The sequence below is a fragment of the Microtus ochrogaster genome, chromosome 24 (assembly GCF_000317375.1).
Source record: "Microtus ochrogaster isolate Prairie Vole_2 chromosome 24, MicOch1.0, whole genome shotgun sequence".
Taxonomy (NCBI): Eukaryota; Metazoa; Chordata; class Mammalia; order Rodentia; family Cricetidae; genus Microtus; species Microtus ochrogaster.
Window position 1 is genome coordinate 37,104,604 of NC_022024.1, and position 23,027 is coordinate 37,127,630.

Below are 23,027 nucleotides of genomic sequence, written 5' to 3' on the forward strand. Positions count from 1 at the left end.
GAGAGAGAGAGAGAGAGAGAGAGAGAGAGAGAGAGAGAGAGAGAGAGAAATACAGACATAGAAAAGTAGACATGGGCAGGAAGAGACACATGGAAAGACAAAGACAGACAGGGCGGTAGACAGATGGAGGCACACTCACCAAGAACACTCCTGATGAGCCAGACTGAGCCTACTCGGCCTTCAATCCTACACCTTCAGCTGCTGGCCAGGAGCCCCCTGCCTAGGGCTGGGAAAATGACCAATTGGCAATGCTCCTAAAGGCCAGGTGCCGGCCTAATGAAGAAGTTAGAAAATGCATTTGGGAAAGCAGACAAGGCAAGGCTAAAAGTCATCCCGGTGAATGGGTCCAAACGGAGCTCCTGGTGTCCTGCTTCACCCCTTCTTGTCCACTTCCACTTCAGTACTGACCCTACTCAGACACACAGGCTGGCAATTCAGGGGTCTGCAGGCTTCTCTCCTCCCCTCCCACACACAGCCACCACCACCCAAAACAGTCTGATTCATTTGCTTTTTTTCAAACCCATAGGCACAGTTCCTAGACAGATACAATTCTTCTTTGGCCTCTGTCACTCACCCCCCGACAGTCTGTTAAGTCCTTTTGACTATTTTCATGCCCCGGCCCCTCTACCAAGTGTACTTTGGAATGTGAGACCCTATCACATCCTTAAGGAGCTAACACGATCGGGAACCTCTCCTTACTCACTTTCCACACCAGAAAATAAATTTCCTTTATTTCCCTAATAAAGGAAATTTCCTCATAGTTTGAAATGAAATGCCCTCCAGGAATACAGATTGAACATTCTTTTGAGAGGTGCTGGAGGAGATGCTTAGCTGGAGGAAACCCATCATGAAGGGATATATCCCTGGGTACTGTATCTTGTTCTGGGCTTCTCTTTTTCTTGCTCTGCTTCCTGGCTGCAATGTTGTGAGCTACTGGGTTCCACCCTGCCTTTTCCATGGTGATGGAATGAGAACTCTGAAACCACAGGTCAAACCTCCCTCCCTCTCATTGTTTCTGTTAGGCATTTGATCACAGTGACACAAATGCCCCAATGACCTAAACGTCCCTACTAGAAGGCAGTGATCAGCCTTCCTGTCACATGACCTCAGGCCTCTGTACTAGCCATTTCTCCTAAGATTTCTTCTCCAGCTCCTCCTTGCCACACATATCCTACCTTTATTATCATTTTCTTATTGTTCTCTAGCCAGTCTGATCATGTCCTGTACTGTTCCAGCACCCCCTGCTGCCCACAATACGACTATGCAGTATTTCCCATCAAGCACTCCCAGAAAAAAAGCTGAGATCTCTGTTCTCACTGCCTTGCCCAGGATCTGGCATACAGAGCCCACACATAGTGAACATGGAGTTGAAGTCTGTTGAGAATTTTAGGTCTGTGGGTGGTCGTCAGCGATCTCTGTCCGACTAGGGACAGGCATGGGGGGAAATGTCTGTGCAGTACAGAACCCCCACACTGTGGCACTCCTACTTCATGGCTGTTTTCCCGATGGGGAGAGCTACGGCTTGAGCATGGTTAGTCTCCACCAAAACTTTCCTCCCTGGGTAGTGTGGATAGGTAGAGCCTAATAGAAGGTGTTTAGGTCCTTGAGATGGAAGCTTCGTGAATGTATTAATACTGTCCCCCCATGAATGAGTGGGTCCTCACTCATGCAGGACTGAGTTAGCTATTAAGGTCATCTTTGTGTCCTTGCCTGCAGGAACTTGCACCCCACTCTCCTGATGTGTGATGGGATCCACCACGCGTGGATGTACTGCGAGGTTCTCACCAGGCGTAGCAATCTCATCTTGAACTTTTCTGTCCATTATTGTGAGCTGAATACATCTCTTTTCTTTGAAAATGATCCATTCTGAGGATTCTGCTACATCAGCAGAAATCTGACTGAAGCAAGAAAACTTGGCAGACTGGTTTGTTCAGGGTCACTTAGCTCAGGAGAAGGACAGGTTAGACCAGAGCACCGGTCTCTTGAGTCCTTAACAAATGTTTTTATATGCCTCCAAAATCGCCTCAGCTAACACGCAAGGGTATCATGAATACTTGCTAGTCATTGTACCGTCTCCCAACAAGGAGAATTATCTCTGAATCAGCAACTAGCACCCACCATGTGGCTGGTTATGAACTCTGAGACTGAACTAAAGACAACCACTCTCTCACTAATAATCCTCACCCAATGCCATGGAATAAATACTATCACTGACCTCATTTAAAGATGAAAAACCGAGGATCAGGGGACTTAGTAACTTGCAAAATGTCATTTCCCAGTTCTCCTCCATCTCAGGATGTAGACTTTCAAGCACTGAGACACCCTGTCATCTGCCCTGCCCTCCCATCTCCTCTTCTGGTGTCACAGGCTAACAGGGTGCTCACTGGTAACTGCTGTCAATGCAGTACCTTCTCAGCCCTGCATTGCCCTTCACCTTGGAAAGCCAAAGTCTGGGAACTGGATCAAGAATAATTGTGTCAGATACAACAACTTCAAGGACACATTCCCATCTTGCAGGCTGGCAGCCTTTTTGCTGCTGAAAAAGAGACATGTGGGTAAGACTCAAGTGTGTGTGTGTGTGTGTGTGTGTGTGTGTGTGTGTGTGTGTGTGTGAAGGAAAACTGGGTGAGTACTATCACAGGCTCCTCATGATCAGGATGATCGTGTTGACAAAAGCAAACAACAGTAGCCAATGGTTAGACACCGCTAGGTCTTGTTCAAGTCTCTCTTGTGTACCAAGCCCATCAGTCCTAGCAGATACAGGGGAACAGAACATGCAACTTTGGCACAAAGACTATCTTGAGCTGAAGTTAACTAATTAAGATCAAAGAAAGAGCTCCCCATTCTTACTCTGTGTGCCTAAAACCAGGGCACCCATTTGCCCACGACTCTCTGTCTACCAGGAAGTACATGAGTTAATTACTAGAGACAACTTTGAACCTTTACCAACCATCCCACAGACACAACAGGAATTTACCTGATAAACTTTACCTAATCAGCCTTGCTTTTTTTTTCTATTAGTGTCCCGTGTATTTATGGCCTGGTAAGCTCAGTTCTTTTCCTGTGTGTCATCAGATCTCTGAGCATTTCTGTTCTTTTGTTTAGATGTTCCAGGACTCAGGGTCCATTTACCTTCTCAGAGTTGCTCAAGTTCACATCCAAGTGCATGTGATTTACCACACAGTTGCCTCCCATCGCTCCACTGTGAGCTGGAAATGCAGAGAAGTCACCTGACCAGCTGCACACCATAGCTCAGCAGTGCTGCACACGGCAGGGTACTGGATGCTTCCTCCGTGGTCACATGACTACCTGGACCACTGGCTGCAGAAGTCCAGCATCATGAGAAAGGATCACAGTACATACAGCTACCTTGGAAAGAAGGAACACATTCAAAATTTGAAGCACCCCACTGAACGAGCGTCACATTTGCACAATAAAGAGAAACAGCCTCAAGCTGAACTGCCTCAAGTTGACTGACAAGCAAGTGCCTGTATCCACTGCATGCCTTAGAAACTGTTTTTCTTTTGATAGTCTGTCCTTGGCTATTATTCTAAACCACAGGGTCCCAGTCAAGGACCCTAAGATGACTTAGTTCTCAACCTACCTAACACTAAGGTACTTTGACACAGTTTCTCATGTTGTGTGACCCCAACCATAAAGTTACCTCATTGCTACTTTATAACTGTAATTTTGCTACTGTTGTGAATCGTAATGTGAATATCTGCTACGCAATCCACAAAGGGGTCATAGGGAAACAGGTTTTCCTTTCTCTACAATAATTCATTATTATCTGTGTTTTACATGCGGAAAGAACTGAGGCCCAGAAAGGGAGAGCTCCATGCCCGATGGCCACAGCCCTAGGGTTTGACCCTGGGAGATGGTTTGGCTCCTGGATATGAGTCCCTCCCACTTCCAGCTCCACCCTCTGGGCAAAGCATCCTACAGCCTGGATAAGCTTCTTTTCGATCAGCAAATGAAGGACTCTCTTGAAGAACACATGCAAATCTTTGTTTCCTAGTATTAACTGCCAGAGCCAAGCACAGCAAAAAGGTTAATTTTTCTGTCTTTGTTTATTTTGCTTGCTAATAAAACTAGTCATACCATATTAGTATAATTAGTAATAATGTTTACTGAAATTACTTTTTTTTTTTTTTTGATTTTCGAGACAGGGTTTCTCTGTAGCTTTGGAGCCTGCCCTGGAACTAGCTCTATAGACCAGGCTGGTCTCGAACTCACAGAGATCCACCTGCCTCTGCCTCCCGAGTGCTGGGATTAAAGGCGTGCGCCACCATCGCCCGGCTGAAATTACTTTTAACTGTCTCACTATGCCAAAAAGTACTTAGTTAAGCACCTCTTGTGTAGTCTCATATACTCCTAGCAATCAGACAGAGAATGTTCAGGCTTCCTGATTTTATCCTGAGGAAGCAAAGTCTTACCAGGACAGGTATTTTAATCAAAGAAACACAAGCCACCTCATAACTCAATGGCTGCTGGGATCCCAATGTCTAATTTTGTCCATTTACCAGTTAATCTTTCTTCTTCCTTCCTCAGAAACAGCTCCCCATGGAGGTCAGGGGAGGAGTTTCCTGTACCTCTAATGTTACCAGGGGACTGGAAAAACCACAATAAAGGAATGTACAAATGAAAGGCAGGAAATGAGGGGAGACAGATTAAAATAATATGGGGTTTAAAAGCATGATCAAAATATACTGTATGAAAAGATTTCAATTTAAAAAAAAGAACATGGGGCAATTCTGTGCCCTGCTGACTCTCTTCTTATTGGGGCTTACTGCCTCCAGACACCTCCCTTTCCCTAGTGGTTTCCCTACCCCTGAAGTGGCTGAGCCTCAGCTAAGCACAAACTGGGACACATAAAAGAGCAAATGACACCTAACAGGCAGAGTGTAAGGAGCTTTGGAATCCTGACATCAGGTTTCCCCACCAGTAGCAGCGGGGTGGGGGTGGGGGCGGGGGCTTTTCTCAGTGGATGGGCTGCCTGGTAGCTGCTTCCTGGGTCGTGAAATAGCAGCCACCCTGAGGCAAGCCCTTGTCAAAATACTGAAGGTGGGCTCAGATTCCTCCAACCAGCTCTCCTTTACATCCATTTAGTATTATTTTTAACACTGTAACATTTTTATTAAGTGACTGAGCATTTCAGACACATGTGCAATGTGTTTTGATTACATTCCCCCTCCACTCCTTCCTCTAGTTCCCTCCCAGATCCACCTACACATTTTTACCTCCCCAAACCTCATGTTCTTTTCTTTTTTAATCCACCAGGTCCGTTGTGTGCTGTCCAAATAACTCATAAGCATGGGGCCATCTATCAGAGTGTGGTCCACCTACCAGCGGCCACAAACTTTAAGAAAACTCATCCTCCTCCCACAGAAGCCATCCGCTGTCAATAGCTCCTTAATTATGGGTGGAGGCTCCCGAGCTCCTGTTCCATGCAAGAATGCTGACTGCCTTCATTTTGTGCGGGTCACTGCACCAGCAGTGAGTGCATGAGCTAACTGTCCTGTCACATCCAGAAGGTACTGTTTAGCCCTGGTCCTCCCTGACCTCTGGCTCTAACAACTCTTCCACAATGGTGCCCGAGCATCGTGGGAGAGGGGTGATATAATATGTCCCATTTATAGCCGAGATCTACACAGGTACTTATTCTCTGTACTTTGAGCACTTGTGAGTTTGTGTTAACCACCACTGACTGCAAAAAGAAACCTCTCTGATGAGATCTGAGAGCTAGCTATTCTAGTCTATAGGTATAGAATTACAAATTTCAATGGGAGTTTGATGCTATGTCTACTTAGCAAAATAGTAGTAATAGGTTCAGCCCTGGGATCTGCAGCAAAAATACAAATAGTTAAGAAATGGTTTCAAATGCTCATCCTTAGCCATCAGGGAAATGTAGATTAAAACTACTTTGAGATTTCATATTACCTGAGTCAGAATGGGGAGGAAAGAAACTCTTTTCTCATGCACTGTTGGTGGGAGTGTAAATCAGTGTAGCCACTGCGGAATCAGCGTGACAGTTGCTCAAACACTAGCCCCCGCTACATCACATCTGGGCATATTCCCAAAGGAATCTATTTCCTATTACAGAGACACATGCCCATCCATGTTCATAGATGCTTTTATTCACAACAGATAGGACACGAAAATAACTGAGATGCCTATAAATCAACTTATGAATTGTTAAAGAAAATGTGGGGGCATATACATAATAGAATTTTATTCATCTATAAAGAAAAATGAAATTTGCAGATAAATGAATAAAACTAAAGAACTTTGTACTGAATAATTTAAGAAACCCAGAAAGACAAATATTTAATGTTCCTGTTCATATGAGGATATTGATATTGAATCTTAAGATTTTTTTTATTTTAAACTGGAGTATCTGTAGAATCCAAGAAATAAGAAAAGGGGAAAAAATATCTTAAGGGAGAGGGGACAATAAAACCTTGGTGATATGAAAGGGTTCTGTGCAGTGATTTTTTTTTCCTAGATAAAACCATTCATCTTGGAGTGGAACTCATTAAGACATAGAATGTTTTAAACAGAGGTGAAATATCCCCTACATAGCTGCTTGTTAAACACAGGAAGTAAGCAACTCAATGTTTTCAGGAAGTCCCTGAAACTGACCAGATTCACTGGTCCTCCCTTCTCATACACATACTAGCAGTGAAGACTGCTGAGCTGCTCAGACAAGTCAAGCAGCCTAGAAGAAACGAAACAGAGATAAGCCCCTCATCCTCTGCTTCTTGGTCTGGTCACTTCCAGCTCCTAATCCTTCTGTGCTTCAGTTTACTCAGCATACAGCAGGGACAATAATTCTAGCTCACTCCCAGTTTTGGCAAGAGTTAGACCAACCCATACAAACTATTCTTAGCTCACAGGCAGTGAGTAAGAAACCAGAAGCTCTGCCACAGTAAAGCATGGCTCTGGTTCCCTTGGTGAGTAGGTTAGGACAATGTGCAAAAAGGAGGTGCTGCAGCTGTCAGACACTTCAGGGAAAGCTGGAAGTGGTACCCGGTACAGTGTTCTGCCAACCTCTGCACACACCGCCTGCGGCTAGCTCCTCTTTCACAGCAGGGGGGTCCTTTCTCAAAAGCCGTTATTACCAGAGACTCCGAAGGCGCAAGAGGCATCCTACACGCCTGCTTAGAACATTCTTCCAAGGCAAGTTGGTGTCGATAACGGAGGAGCTGCTGAATTGCTCCCAATGCTTCAGACCCATTGCTCCAGGCTGAGTCTGAAATCCGCTGAAAGGCAAGCTGTGGGGCATACCTGTGAGGGGTTGCCTTGATCAGGTTATCTGGAGCAGGAAGACCAACCCTAACTGCGGGCAGTGCCTTGCAATGGCAGTGCAGATACAAGGAAGTTAGAGGGGAAAAGGGGAGGGAAACACAGAAGGGCAGAGGAACGTGCGGGACACACGAGGAAAGGCAAAACGAGGGGGAGAGCCTCCTGTGGCCCTGCCTTTTAACGGGGAGCGCAAGGGTATCTGGGAAGGATATCCCAGGTAACCATAGTCCAGGAGGAGTCTGGGAGTTGTAGTTTTTCAAAAGAACAACAGTCCTTGTGTCCCACTAGCAAGTTCACCCACCCTGCTTGCGATGTTCATCTGCTCTGTTATTTCTGCTGCTGCTACTCCCATCTGTTACTTCCAGCTTCTTTGGCTTTCCTACACGGAGTAAAGGCCAATGTCTCCTCAGGAATCCCCCAGCCCTTCAACAACAGGGTGTGACTGCTGAGGCCACGGACCGAGCAGCTCCAGGGCTTTCAGACTCTCCAGTGTGAAGAGAGCTGCAATAGTTAGACCCCTAGCATGCATGTAAGCCAACTTAATAAATAAATCCCCTTTTAATACATATTCATTCTATCAGTTCTGTTCCTTTAGAGAATCCCAATTAATACACATCTCCATAGCCTCCTGTTTGGAATGTTTATTTCCCAGCTGGTGTTGCTATTTCAGGAGGCTGGGGAACCTTTAGGAAGCGGGGCCTAATTAGCCAAGGGGTCACTAGAGGTGAGCCTGGAAGGATACATCTGCTCCTGGTTCTGGCCTAGCTCTCTGTCTGCTCCTGGTCTGCTGTGAGGTGTAGCCTCTTCCACAGATTCCTACTGTCATGATGGACTGAACCCCTTGAAAACTAGGGACGGAAAGCAATCGCTTATCCTTTAAATTCTTATTGGCAGATATTGTGGTCACAGGTGACATGAAAGCAATTGATAGTCACATGCTCAAGAAAACACTGGAATCCAAGAGATCTAATTAATACCAAAAGCCAAAGCTCAGTCTGTAAAGTGCTTGCTGCATAAATACAAAGACCCAGGTTCAAATCCTCAGCAACTATGTAAAAGTCAGGTGTAATAGCACACATTTGTAACCTTTGCTCCTGATCTATTAGCTCCAGTTTCAGTGAGAGACCTTATCCCAAACAGTAAGGCAGAGCTGGAGCGATGACTCGGAGGTTAAGAGCACAGCTGCTCTTCCAGAGGACCCTGGTTTGGTTCCCAGCACCTGTCAGGCAGCTCAAAACTACGCATCACCCCGGCTTTAAGAGATAAGATGTCCTTTCTTAGCCTCTGTGGAGACACAGACAGTCTCTCTCTCTCTCTCTCTCTCTCTCTCTCTCTCTCTCTCTCTCTCTCTAATAAATAAATAACAAGAAAAATAAACACAATTAAAAACAAATAGAAAACCTAAGAGGTATAAATTTGAACAGATATTTTACCGAAGATGATGTATGGTTTTGTGTGACAACTTGACACAAACTAGAGTCATCAGAAAGGAAGGAACCTCAGTTGAGGAAATGCCTCTATGAGATCCAGCTGTTAAGGCATTTTCTAAATTAGTAATCAATGGGGGAGGGACCAGCCTATGGTGGGTGGTGCCATCCTGGGCTGGTGGTCTGGTTTCTGTAAGAAAGCAGGCTGAGCAAGCCAGGAAAAGCAAGTCAGAAAGTAGCAACTCTCCATGGACTCTGCATCAGCTCCTGCCTCTAGGATCCTGCCCTGTTTGAGTTCCTGTCCTGACTTCCTTCAGTGATGAACAGCAATGTGAAAGTATAAGCCAAATAAATCCTTTCCTCCCCAACATACTTTTTGGTCATATGTTTTTTTCTAAGCAATGGAAACCCTAAGACAATGAATGACAAACATACACATAAAATGAATGCCCACATCGCTAGCAAATTATAGAAATTCAAATTCAAACCGTGGTGAGATACCACTAAGCTGTTAGAATGGCCAAAATAAACAGTAGGCTCAGTAACAAGTGCTGAGAAGGAGGGAGAGGATATCGAGTTCTTGGGCATTGCTGACTGAAATGCAAACCAGCATTCTGAAAAAATAGTTTCTCAAAAATTTAAACAGAACTGTACCCTGAGATTGCTAGTTTGTTTTCCAGCCGCCCAGACCTAAATAGTCACAAAAATATATTAATTATAGCACTGTTCGGCCTATGGCTCAGGCATATTTCTAGTTAGCTCCTATATCTTAAATGATCCGATTTCTATTCATCTATGTATCCCATGACGGTGTGGCCTACTGGTAAGGTTCTGGCGTCTTTCTCCATCTACATGGTATCTCTTTGACTCGGCCTACACTCTCTCCATATCTCTGTTCAGATTTCCCACCTGACTTTATACTGCTCTGCCATAGGCCAAAGGAGCTTCTTTATTAACCAACGGCAATAAAACATAGTCACAGCATACAGAGTGGAATCCCACATCATATAATCTCAGTGCACACCAACTCCAGGTATTTGTCCTAGGAGAGGGAAAACTTACACTCACACAAAAATCTCAACAAACAATAGTTTTATTGATAATCCCTCAAAGCAGCAGACAGCTTTAAAACACCCATTTTAAAGGAAATAAAGCAGTGCCGGGGGTGAGCAGTTCTGCTTATGTGACCTTCTTGAAAAGTGAAGCCACGTACAACATTCTCTCCCTGGGTCTACACGCATGCTCCCACACACGATGTAGATATGCACAGGTGTTGGTGTCAGTGTGCACAGGTGACTGTGTGCATGCCGGGAGGCCGCAGGTTGATTGTTACATGACTTCCTCTATCACTCTTTATGTTTTCTGTATGTTTGCTTGTGTTAGTTTTCTGAGACATGGTCTCTAACTGAACCTGGAGAGCTCACCAATTCCGCTAGACTGACTGTCCGTCAAACTTCAGGGATCTTTCTGTCTCCCTCAACCCCTGCCTAGGGTTGAAGTTATAGACAGGTACTGCTTTCCCTAGCTCTTTTTGGTGGTGGTGGTGGTGATTGTGGGGATGCTGCCAGCAATTCAAGCTTAGGTCCTCAGGCTTGCACAGCATACTTTACTGACCGAGTCACATCTCTGCATATGACATTCTTGACAAGACATAACATGGCGATGGAGATCAGCTCTATGGTTTTGAGATGTTAAAGGTGAGATGTTTGTGACTTTGGCAGGACAGCAGGAGTTTATAGCATGTTACACCAGAACAAGATTGATTTTCCTATGCGACTATATATATATATATATATATAAAATTACATACATAATATATACATTATATGTGTGTGTATATATATATATATACACATATATGTGTGTGTATATATATAATCAATTTAAAGACTGAGTCAGGTAGGCATGATAGCACATCTCTGTAATCCCAGCATTCCAGAGCCTGAGGCAGGAGAATTGTGAGTTTGATACTAGCTTGGACAACACACTGAGACCCTGAATGAAATTATTATAAAGCCAGTCAGTCGTCAACCCACGTTGTCTCCTTGACTAAAAATTCTAACTTGGGAGTAGAGTTTAATTTCTCTTCCTTGACCCATAAGTCTATAGCACATTTGGTTCCAGGGACCCTTGCAGTGACATCTTCTCTAACTCTCCCTTCCCTGGCCTCTCTACCTACTATAAGAGTCACTCATTGTTCCCGCCACCCCACTTCTGACCCATTTCTGAGCTTCACAGGGAGGCTGAATACCAGCTTTACAGGCAGATCTTCTCTAAGTGATTTTCCTGCATTGAAAGCTCTCTGTGCCTTTGTATGGCTTCATATTTTACCCCCACAAGGTTTATGACCACGTGATGTTATACAGTGGACAGGCAACAGTACTGTCAGTCACACAGAGTATATACCACCTAAAAACAGAGGGAAGGGGTCAGGGTCTCCACGTGGGGAGGATGGCTCATTTAGGGATATTTTCTGCGTTACCCACCAAAGCATGTGATCCAGGAGAGTAAAGACCTCAGCTGACTCTCCAGTGATAGACACCAGTACTTAGAATGCCACTAACCACAGGTAAGAACTCCTCAAATATTTGTTGCATGGATAAGTGAATAAAACCCAAGAGATGAACATTCAGCCATGAAATTCTCAATTCTCTAAAACTGATGTTATGTTTTCATTTTGTATCGTCCTTCAAAGTAGAGCAACCCCAGCTTAGAATAATTAATTCGGCCCTTGACATTTAAAACTGTAATAATCAGTCTGACATCTTCCTGCTAGAGCAGGAACAGGATCCAGGAAAGACCAAGGCTGGGCACTCAGGCTTTCTTAGAGTAACATGGTGCGGAAGCTACCCAGAGGTACTGCCTCCACGGACAAAAGAGATGCCCTGCAATACCTACCTGAGGAGGATTAGCACCAGCTTCTGGGCATCCTACAGGTTCTCAGTCAGCCCAGTGAGCTGAACACATGGAGTACAAGTAACAGACTCAGTGTCACACAAAGGTGGAGAACATGTGCTGTATGTTGAAGTCAGGTGTTTATAGCCTTCAGTCCCAACTTTCATCCACTTGGGACTTAAGAAACAATGTTTATTCACGAGCGTAATTATCAGAGGAGTCAAGCAGGTTGTGCCAACTCTAAAAACAAAGAACCAACTGGATACACACATGGCCTGGTTCTTCTCAAAGACTGACATCATCAAGTCTGATAGAGCAAGATGATGAATACCACAAATATTTAATCGAGCACCTGCTCTTCAACAGGTCCTGGGCTGGGGTTTCCCCCTAGATACTGTCATTTGATTTTCAAGATTGTCAGAAACACTTTCAGCAAACATGCAGGTGTTGGCACTGTTTATACACAGAGAACGACATAAACCCTGCAAGCAAGGATGCCAGGGAACTCCCTACTTTCAGCCATGCCAGTTCATAACCTGATAGTTATCTTGACAAAACAGTATGCGGTCCCAGGAAAACCCATACAGACTTTGCTTTCTACTTCTTTTAGGCAAGGTCAGGATAGGCACTGCTATTTGAGGCTATATGCACAAAAACCACGTATAACACAGGATTTAGTGACAAAAATATTTTTAAAGGTATTTTTGACTGTATAGTTCTTCATTTCATACTAGGGCCTTGTAACCTAAAACATAATATTAATCCCTCTATATCCTTTTTTTTTAATTTTTACTGATGAATAACCAATAAATCTGCGATCTCAAAGGAAAGTTGGAGGCTATAGGGGTCCATTTGTTGCCAGAATTTCTGTACTTTGAGTAGTAAGAGCACGCAAGGAAGATGCTCCCCTACTGGACAGCTCTGTCAGCATCCTGCCCCTCTATCTGTTGGCTCTCTTCTCTCCTTCTACCCACTCCTGTGAGCTGTGTCCTCTGGTCCTGTGGAATAATAGCAATGTTTATTTCCTAAGATAACCTTTTGCTTATCTGAAGTTGCTATCAGGGTGATGCTTTCTTAACAACACAGTGATTGGGCAAAGATTCAAGTGTTTGTACTTTTTAATGTCTACTTGATGTGTTTCAGGTCTGGCTATACATCTCTGGTCATACAGGGTATCGCCATTTGCCTCTTCATTAGACAATGACAGCAACCATTTCTGTTCAGCATTTTGGAAGCCATACTCCAGAAACAAGTGAGTTAGTTGGAAAGACAAAGGACAGAAAGCATACATGACAAGAGCTGGTGCAGTTGAATAGAGTATGAACCCAGCCACACGTGCGGGGAAAGTGTCTCCAGCTACCCATGAGGGAAGATTGCTCACCTGGGAGGCAGAACCCACACAAAACATGGCTTGTGTCCTGAGCCTGCTTCAGAACAAGGACCTGGCCTCTTGGCCTCACATTATGGCTGCTCACTGCTCCCTGTGCCTAGTGAGCACAATGACAAGTCTGTGCATCTACTAAAGTCTTCAAACTCTAAGACGGCATGGAAGCAAGAATGATTAGATTCAATTCATCTCAAATTCCTCAACTGAAAGAAAAACCTCACCAAATAAAAACAATACAACTTTGTACCTAAGACAAGAAGACATGGTCCCTATTTCTTGCAATCTATGGATTAACCAAGTGGCATGGGACAAGTCATTTAATTTCTTTGAATTGCATTTTCTCAGCTATAGGATGAGGGTCCTGATCTGTAGAACATGAAGTTTCCTTCTGATTCAGGTAATCTTCTACAGCTATTTCAGACAGTAAAGCAGACAATCCACAGTAATCTGGCTGGGCTGACCTATATCAAAGTTGGGGCACAGTTTCTAGAATGAAGAACAAGGAATTCACAAAGGCAGACAACACTGCCACTTTCAGCCCACCCCCCACCCCCCACCGCAACCTGCTGCCACACCAGGGAGTCTACTGGACGGATTTGGGTATCAGCCTTATTGTTCACTAACATGGTCTTGGGCATGTCACTCAAGTTCTGACAGCCTTGACTTTCCACATCTGTGTGCCAGTGGGGTTCATCCACCCATTCCCAGGAATGGGAGAAAAACACAGTGGTTAACTATTGTGACTCCCCTGTCACCCAAAGGACACAAGCACCATACCCTTTGTTCAAACATGGTCTACTACCAACCTCAACTCACACCCTCATTCTGAAGCTCATTCCTCTTGAAAACACAAGCACCACCGAGAGCAAGAAAGGCTCTTGCTCCTCCCCCCACCCCTGTGATAGACAAACTCAGAAAAAAAACTGGTGACTTAGCTCAAGGACATGCAAAGTTCTTCACCAACAAAGCCTGGCCTAGAATGCAGGATGCAGGACGGCAGACATCCAGGGCTGCATAAGACACCGTGACAACCATTTGTAGGTTCTACTCTGCATAAACAAATTTGGGATCACTCTCCTATATGAACACACGCGGAAAAGTAGCTGAACTTTTTACTTCTGCATGGGGGCAGTGGGGCGAGGGAAGGGGCATGTACCAGAGAGATCATGTAATAATCATGTGAGCATGGGACAAGAGAACGTCTCGAAGTGCCGAGTTTTCAGCTGGCAGCAGTTCCCAGTTGCTTCTCACATGTCTGCCCACTTCTGCTCTTTTCAGTTTACCCGCTGAAGCAGACATGCACACACGGGAAGCCTTTCGGGACATGTAGGGAGGGGTGTCAAACTGCAGCAACAATCTAACAAGAAAACCATCACAACTGTGCTACCCACAAACGAAAAGGAATTGAGGCATTCTCTATCCCCTGACAGCCCAGCCTGAACAGCCGGAGAGTGCTTCCAAATTCATTCAGGCACATTGGTAGCTCAGGGGTCAGGGACCTGAAGGTTCTTGGCAAAGAAGATAAAAATCATCAGATTTCAGAGGAACCTTATTCCACAGCCTGCTGCGGCAGAGGGCTAAGGAGGGAGCGCAGACAATACAAGGAAAGAGCTGCTTGAAAGCTGGCTCCTTGGCACACCAGCTCCCATCCTGGCTTGATTCCCAAAGCAAAGCCTTTATCTTCAGAGAGCATTTGACAGAAAGCCACACCAAGAACAAGCCTGATCCCAGCTCCCTCTGAGCACAGTGCCCTACCGGTGTCTGCCAGAACCATGTGCACTTCAGCTCACAGACCCAGAAAGGAAGATAGATCAGCCTTCCTGAGATCTCACTGCCGGCCAGTGGCAGCACCTTGGCCAGAGCTTGTCCTGACCTCTAGCCTAGGGCTGTTTTTCCCTTTACTAGGTGCCTTCTCTTCCCTCCCAGGCCCACTCCCTCTACCAGATCCTTGGGCTCACCTCCTCCTTCTGAGGATCCCGCCAGGTTGAACAATGCTCAGAAGCAGATGGCTGTTAAACAATTCATTGGGGGCATGTGATGCTATGCCCATCCCAGGAGGCAAGGAGAGGCTATGGCCCTGCAAAGGGGCTCTCTTTCATCTAAAGAACAACTCCTCCTCTTCCTCCTCCTCCCACTCCTCCGCCCCTTCTAGGTCCTCCTCTGTAGTACTACTGGAACATGTGCTCTACTTGGGAGGGAGGCAGGAGGCGAGTATGGCTTTTATTGGAAAGCAAACGTCAACAGTGTGCTGAGCTCTGCTGTATCTCTTCACACTTAGAAGAGGAAGAATGAGAGAGAGAGAGAGAGAGAGAGAGAGAGAGAGAGAGAGAGAGAGAGAGAGAGAATATGAGAATGATTAACCCCTGTGTTCCAGCTCTGCTTCTCAGTGAAGCCAGAGAAACAATACACTTAACCAATGGAGTGCCGGCCCCAGGCATTACATCACCAGTAAGCCCCCTCATTGGCTAATAATTCCTAAAAGGCAAAATCCTATCTTTAGATGCTTAACCCCTTCCTAGTTAGCAAATCAAAAAGGATTTGGTTTATACCAGTGTTTCCCAAACTCGTTTTCATCTAATTCCTTCAAAGAGCTTTTTAAACATGTACTTTATAGTCCTATGCCTCAGATTATCCATACCACAACCTTCAGGGGTGTGTGGCTATCTATTTTAACAGTAAAAAGAGCAGGGAACCAAGAGCACTTAGAACCTTTCCTTACTAAGGGAAGTGACATTTTTCTGAGTATACATAACATACCCAACACTTAGAGTCTCTTCCCACTCAAATCCTACCCTAGGCAGGGGACAACATTTGTCCTCTTTCACAAGCAAGCTTCAGTCAGGCCTCTTGGCACAGGTCTGGAGGCTGAGGCAGGAGGATCACAAGTTCAAGGCTGGCTTGAGCTACAGAGTAAGTCCAAGACCAACCTCAGCAGCAGGGTGAGGTTGTGTTTCTCAAAATGAGAGGTAAAGAGGGCTACAGATGGGCTCCCCAGTAGGGCACCAGCCTACCCTGCATAAGGCTGTGGGGTCAGGCACCTGCACTGAACAAAAGAGATCCTAAGTCACTTGCCCAAGAGCAGGGGCTCACTATGAAGGCCAGGCTGTGGGTACACTACGAATTTCCCACCTTTTTGATATCAGGTTTCACTCTATAATTTTGGCGGTCCTAGAGGTTGCTATTTAGAACAGGCTGGCCTTGAACTCACAGAGCTCTACCTGCCTCTAGCTTGAGTATAGAGATTAACGGCCTGCATCACGATGCCCAGCATGGGGTTCCCACTTAAAGTTAAACCAGGCCATTTGATTTGCATTTGTCTCACATGGTCTGTTAGATTACAGAAAATATTAATATAGCTGATGAACCTGAAAAGAACTGAGAACTGGAGAGAAAAGTGACTTCTCAGACAGGTATATGAAGAGGCACCCAGCCATTCTGGAAATAACTGTCTCTCTCAAGTTCATTCTGTCTGCTTCTACTGCAAATCTCAGCCTCACCAACATGTTGTCCAGGAGGCTCCCTCCTGCTTCCTAACCTGGGAGAGATGCCCTTGCTGTGTGCTTCTCAGGTCCCTGCATCTGGGAGTTGCGTTGCTTGTTTACTGGATAAGCTCAGTGAGATGAGAGCTGTGTCTACCTTTTCCACCCACATATGCCCACAACAGCGCCTGCAATATGTGAATACTCAGTCATGGCTGACAGGGAGAGCGGGGCCAGCAGAAGAGGCTTGTGTTGGATTTTTAAATGGCATTGTCGTGTTGGTATGAGAAAGGCAGAGGAATGAAAAGCCTGAGACCCACATGAGTTAACGGTCTAATCTTGGGCATATTATATTGATTGAGGTGGAAGGCATATTTTCGGATTCTTTGTCTAAAAAAGGACCACAGTTCCTTCTTTATAGGGTAGCCATGGGTATCCCATTAAATAATGGCCCACATCCTTTGTCACTAGAACTCATCTGCTTTATAATCTGAGAGCTGGCACCTGCCCTTTAATGCTACCCCTAACTCACCTGCTTGACTCTAACCCACATCAAATGCATGCTCTTCATGGATATATGATGTATTTGGGTAGTTCAGCCCCCACACAGTCTCTCCACTGTCAAAATGCCCATGCCACCTACCCCATCTCTTTTACAAACTGAAGCTAATTTTACACAGTGCAAAGTTAAACACTTTAAAGTGCATGGTTGAGGGGCATTTAGCACCTTCACACTGTAGACAGCCACTACCTCTGTCTAGTTCTAAGGTCTCACCATTGTTCCAAAGGGAACCATTTAGCCAATTCTGTTGCCAGACTCCATCCCTGCTTCTCCTCAGCCTGTGACAAATGCTGATTCCTTCCTGTGTATGTGGATTTACAGATATTGCAGCACAGGGCAGTACTTGACTTCTTATGTCCACACGCTCTGTGTGTGAGTATCTGTCTGTACACTCACCCACTCGTACACATATAGAGGCCATAGGTGGATGGCGGAATGTCTTTCTCTATTACTCCCCCACCTTATTTTTTGAGGCAGGCCCCCTTTGAGCCTGGAGTCCACAGCTTCTGATAGGCTGCCTAGCCAGCAAGCTCCTGGTCTTTACCTGCTAGTGCTGGGTTACAGGTGCATGACATCACACCCAGCCACGTCTAGTAGCAAGCTCATGATCTCTACCAGCTAGTGATGGGCTACAAATGCATGACATCACACCCAGCCATGTCTAACCATCAAGCTCCTGGTCTTTACCCGCTAGTGCTGGGTTACAGGTGCATGACCTCACACCCAGCCATGTCTAGAAGCAAGCTCATGATCTCTACCAGCTAGTCCTGGGTTACAGGTACAGGCCACCACACTCAGCTGTTTTACATGGGTGTAGAAGATCTGAACTCAGCTCCTCATGTTTGTGCAGCGAGCAGTTCGCCCACTAAGCTATTCCCATAGCCCTGTGTCTTCCTTCATTTGTTTACATTTTTAACGTTTACAAGATCCATTTATAGTGTGACATTATTATTAGCACTTCGGTTGTTCTATGACTAATAATCCATTGTGTGCATATGGTACATTTTGTTCATCCACCCACCCTGTGACACCTTCCATCCATCCAGTCCTAAACCATAATAAGCCTGACAGTCACCTCTGGACCGTCTCTCTTCTGTACTAGTGCAACAGCAAATCCTACCCATTCTATGCCCAAAATAGAGTTCAAATCCTTCTGCTCTTTCTCTGTGCTTACACAAAACACCCATATCTCACTCACCTAACTTCAAGTTGGTGTCAATACTTCATTATCCTCTCTAGTTGTAGCTCCTGGGATACTTTTAAAACCTAAGCTAGATCATCTATTCATTTAACCATAGTAACTGGGCCCTGTTATATAGTTTGCCTCCTGGAGGCAAGGCAAAACAAACAAACAAACAAACAAACAAACAAAAAACCTCAAACAATAACAACATCAAAATCAAACCCCCCAAACAAAAACAAACACATAGCATTATATCGGGTCATTCCTTAGGTTAAAATCACTCACTGACTTCACTGTATACTCTGAGCTCAGTGTGCCTCTAAGGCTTAGCAACTTCAAATGCATCTCAAGTGGCTTGAAGTAACCCTTGAGTTATGCTTCTGCTACAGTGCGCTGCATCCCTCCACTTCATGGTCCATAGGCAAGCTATTCCTTCTGCTTCCTGATGTTAGCACTTCTGAGTACCAGGTATCACCATAAACATCACACACACACACACACACACACACACACAGAGCACACAGAGAGAGGGGGGGCTTCCTTAATGACTCTGTGAAGCAAATCCATCATTTTATTTTTCAGGAAATATGTGCTGGGATTGTGGGCATAGCTCAGTGTTGGGGAGGGGCTAGCATGGATGAATCCCTGGGTTTAGTCTCCATACCCCAACTATCCACACATACATGTAATGAAGATGCCTATGCTTAAGACTGTTGGGCCCTAGGATAAAATATATTTCTATTCTATGGAGCCATGGTGTAGTGAGGAAGACCAGCACAGGGAAGAGAACAAAATTAAAAAGTGCTATTAAGGGAGAGGAAAGTTATCTGCTTCACATAGCATAGTCCTTCCAAGGAGGCCACATTGAACTGCAAGGCACAAAAAATCACTCAGTCAGAGAGTCTGTTTCTCCTCTCTCATATCCTGACTCTACAAAGCAGTGGTTTAGCTTTCAATATTTTCTTTCGAAGGGTTGAAGCATACAATGCCCATCATTCTCTCTCCCTTAACAGACACAGCTGTACCTCCCTGCCTGGGACAGCCCCTACCGTGTGGAAGGCTCTCCAAACAGGCTGATTGGATTAATAAGTGGTTGAATCAATGAGTGAGTCATCAACGAAAGCATGTCCCGAAGCTTAACAAGTGACATGCTGTGACGGAGGCTGTCACTGTTATCTTAATGGGGACTCTTTTAGGCTTGAGAAACACTGGGATGGCTGTAAACTGAGAAGAAAAGTGCACAACTCTGTGTGTTGCGGGGCAGCTAGGAGAGAATACACACACATAGCAAGCACTCAGCAGGAGCCCACAGTCACTGCGGACACCAGTAGAGGTGTCTCACAGTAATAAAAACCCAAGCCCAACATTTACTTTCAGAGGCTGTAAAGAATTGAAGGCCAGAGAAACAAGCACCAAGTGACCTCTATGTGTAAGGCTGGTCCAAACCATCCTCATCTTTCCCCAAATCCACCCGGTGACACATAGAACCGATGTTGTAGGAAAAGTCTCAGGCTGTCCCAAGACCAAGAAGCTTGTTATCACCTAATTTCCAGCAGCCACGGGTGTTGATTGCTCACAGATCACATTTAAGCCCCTATTTAGAAACTGTTGGGCTAAGGAACAACTGAAGTTGTGCCCCTTCTTGGGAGCATTCTGCATGCATTAGATAGCTAGTCAAAAGCCTCAGTGGATGGATGGCTTGAGCCCCCTTTTCTCCTTCATCCAGAGCCTCATCTTATCACCCCAACAACTTCTCAAGGACCCAAGGACCCTGCTACACAGAAATCTTAATATCTCTTCCATGTCCACTCCTGTTTCTGTAACAAAATCACAAAGCAACTCAGGAAAGAAAGGGTTTATTGTAGTTCATGAGTCCAGGCTGCAGCCCATTTGGGGAGTACATCAAGGCAGCAGGAGTTCGAGGGAGCTAATCAAGCCATAGGCAAGTCAGAGAAAGAATAAATGCAGGCCTACTGTTCAGCTCACTTCCTCCACACTTACACAGTCCAGGACTGGATCCCAGAGAAGAGCACTGCCCACCGTGGACTGAGTCTTCCCATCAACTAACAGACATGCTCACAGGCCAATCGGATCCAGACAATCAATCCCTCACTGAGACTTTCCTTCCAGGAAATTCTAGGTTGTGGCAAATTAACAATTAAAAGTAGCATAACAGCACCTTTGACTCTGCAACCAAGGAACCTTGCCTGTGACAACTAGGCACAATGATGTTCTCTCTCCCTCCCTCTTTCTCCCCCCCCCCACCACCACAGAGTGGGGGAAGGAAGAGAAGACAGAGAGAGGAGAGAGAGGGAGGGAGAAACACACACACATGGTACAGGAGAATTGTCTGTATTCTGTCAATCATGTTTTAAGTAAATGCTGATTGGCCAGTTAGGAAGTATAGGCGGGTCAACCAACCAGGAAGTAGAGGAGAGGCAATGAGAATAGGAGATTTCCGGGAAGCAGGAAGCTCCCTCTGCAGTCTAGCTCAGACCACCAAAGAAGCAAGATGTGACCTGCCCTGCTGAGAAAGGTACTGAGTCATGTGGCTAACATAGATAAGAATAATGGGTTGGTACAAGTTACAAGAAATAATAAGAAGCCTGAGCTAATGGGCCAATCAGTTTATAACCTATGTAGAACTGTGTGTGATTTTCTTGGGACTTATCGGCTGTGGGGTATCAGGCAAAACAGAAACCCCAACAAGCAGGCCCTTCATGTTACAGAATGGCGCCCACATGGATAACTGCATCCACACAAAACCCGAGAGAGCTTGGGAAGTAATTGTGGGCAGAAAAGAATAGAGTTCAAGGGTAGCCTGGTCAACAGAGTTATTCCAGGACAAAGATATACAGAGAACCTGTCTCAATAAGTGAAAATAAAAGAAATAGAGGTTAAAATAAAGCTGCATAAATATGGAAAATACACAGAGAATCTTGATACTATATGCTATTATGGTCTCTTTGAATTGTATGAATGTTGAGGAAGGAGTAACAGCTGCTAAAAGATATTTGCTTATAAATGCTGCTGGATTAATCCAAGATAGATATTTTAAAATTGACTTCAAAATTAAAGTCAAAAGGTATGTTACTTTGGAGAAGAGATTTTGCTTTTGTTTCCACAGAAAATGAGAGGCTGTGGATTCATTCTGAGTTAAGAAAAATCCAATTTGATCAAGGAAGACCACCTGAGAAATCTCCAGCAGGAACAGATGGCCCAGATGTCTGAGTTCTTCATCCAGAACAGGTTTAAGACTGCTGCCTGAGATGATCAAGACTCACAGGATACTCCAGTAAGGACTTGATTATAACTAAATTTTCTTTAGGTCCCCATAAGATTATCAACGCCCCCAAACAGCTGGAAATAGCCTGGAATACTATGCCCACATTCCCAAAAAATGGACTATGGATATTTTCTTGAGCTAATGGGCCAATCATTTTATAACCTATGCAGACCTATGTGTGATTTTCTTTGGGACTTGCTGGCTGTGGGGTATCAGGTGGGCCAGAAACCCCAACAAGCAGGCCCTTCATGTTACAGAGAGAGAGAGAGAGAGAGAGAGAGAGAGAGAGAGAGAGAGAGAGAGTGAGAGAGTTCACAAGGCCGATAATGTCTTCAAGGCAAATAGATGAAGTGCCCTTCTGGTCTCACGTTCCCCTGAGCCTTTGTTGTTACTGCTATACCAGTCTCTATATGGCTTTGCCTCCATAGGAACTTCTGGGACTTGGTTGATAGAACGGAGAAAGGCAAGCTCAAGTAAGGCAGAAGTCTGTACATAGGGCCAAGAGATCAGAGAGCACAGGTACTCTATGTAAGCCCCCAAGGGCAATCCCTAATAACAAAATATAGGTCTTAGCCTCCTAAAATGATATACAATGACAAGCAAGTTCAGAAGCAAGCATCACATGGCAGCATCTCCCTGCCTGAATCCATGCCCAGAAGCCAGGGGTGCAGGTCAGTCAGCCTTAAGGGACTAGAGTCTTTGTAGCCAAGTTGGCCGAAAACCAGCTTTACAACTTACCAGCTTGTGAATCCTAGCCTCCGCCACTGCCCACCCAGCCTCCTTCATCAGGGGACAAACTTGTTCCACCTGGCAGTTTATTTCCCACCCACAAGTCCTGGTCCTACTGAGTAATCTGCTGTTTGATTAGCTAATGTTCTGACTCCTTCTCTTCTTTCATCAGCACAGAAGAAAATCCACCTGAAATTTGTGCGGTCCCTGCCGCCCCCGCCTATACAGTTTTCAGGCTGGCAAATTCCAGTCTCCGCAAGTCTGCACTGAAGAGCAACCTCCCAACCTTCCTGGGAGCATCACAATCCACCCATCTCGTGCCTCTTGCACGACATTACATTGTAACCACTCCTCTCGTTCCTGTGAGCCCACCGCCCCCCATGAACTCCAGAGACTCCCTTTCAGGCAGCTAGAGCTGAGCACAATGTTTGGCACTCAGCCAAGTAAGTCGTGAATAAATAACCGGGAAGCTCTATCAGTATTAGTCTCTGTTCCTAGCCTGGCCAAGGGAAACCCTCCTAGGTTTCTTCCTGTGCTCCAAGATAGCTGGAAATAGGAGCTCGTGGGACAGATCTGAGCCCCAGGCAACAGGTCTTGAGGAATCTGCACACGTAAGGCAGGTGCTGGAATCCAGTGCTGAGCACTGGCACCTGCAGTGGTTCTCAGCTTCCCGGAGCAAGCTCTTCCCGGGAGACGTTTGGATGTTGGGTGGAAACCTCAGAAGCCATAGCCTTGCGAGCCCCCGGCGGAGGTTGGGGGTGAGGGTGGGGGGGG

At 45.4% G+C, this 23,027-nt stretch overlaps 1 protein-coding gene across 3 annotated transcripts in view; it reads right to left on the bottom strand.

Annotated features, from left to right (window-relative positions):
• Positions 1–23,027, bottom strand: part of Syn3 (synapsin III) — a 391,824-nt gene that overhangs the window by 368,439 nt on the left and 358 nt on the right. The window contains exon 1 of one of the 3 annotated variants that reach the window (XM_026784484.1): positions 14,973–15,253. The exons of the other annotated variants lie outside the window; for them this stretch is intronic. The gene's annotated coding sequence lies outside the window, so the exon portion shown is untranslated. Of the gene's footprint in view, positions 1–14,972; positions 15,254–23,027 lie in introns of those variants that run through there. 3 annotated transcript variants of the gene reach the window in all.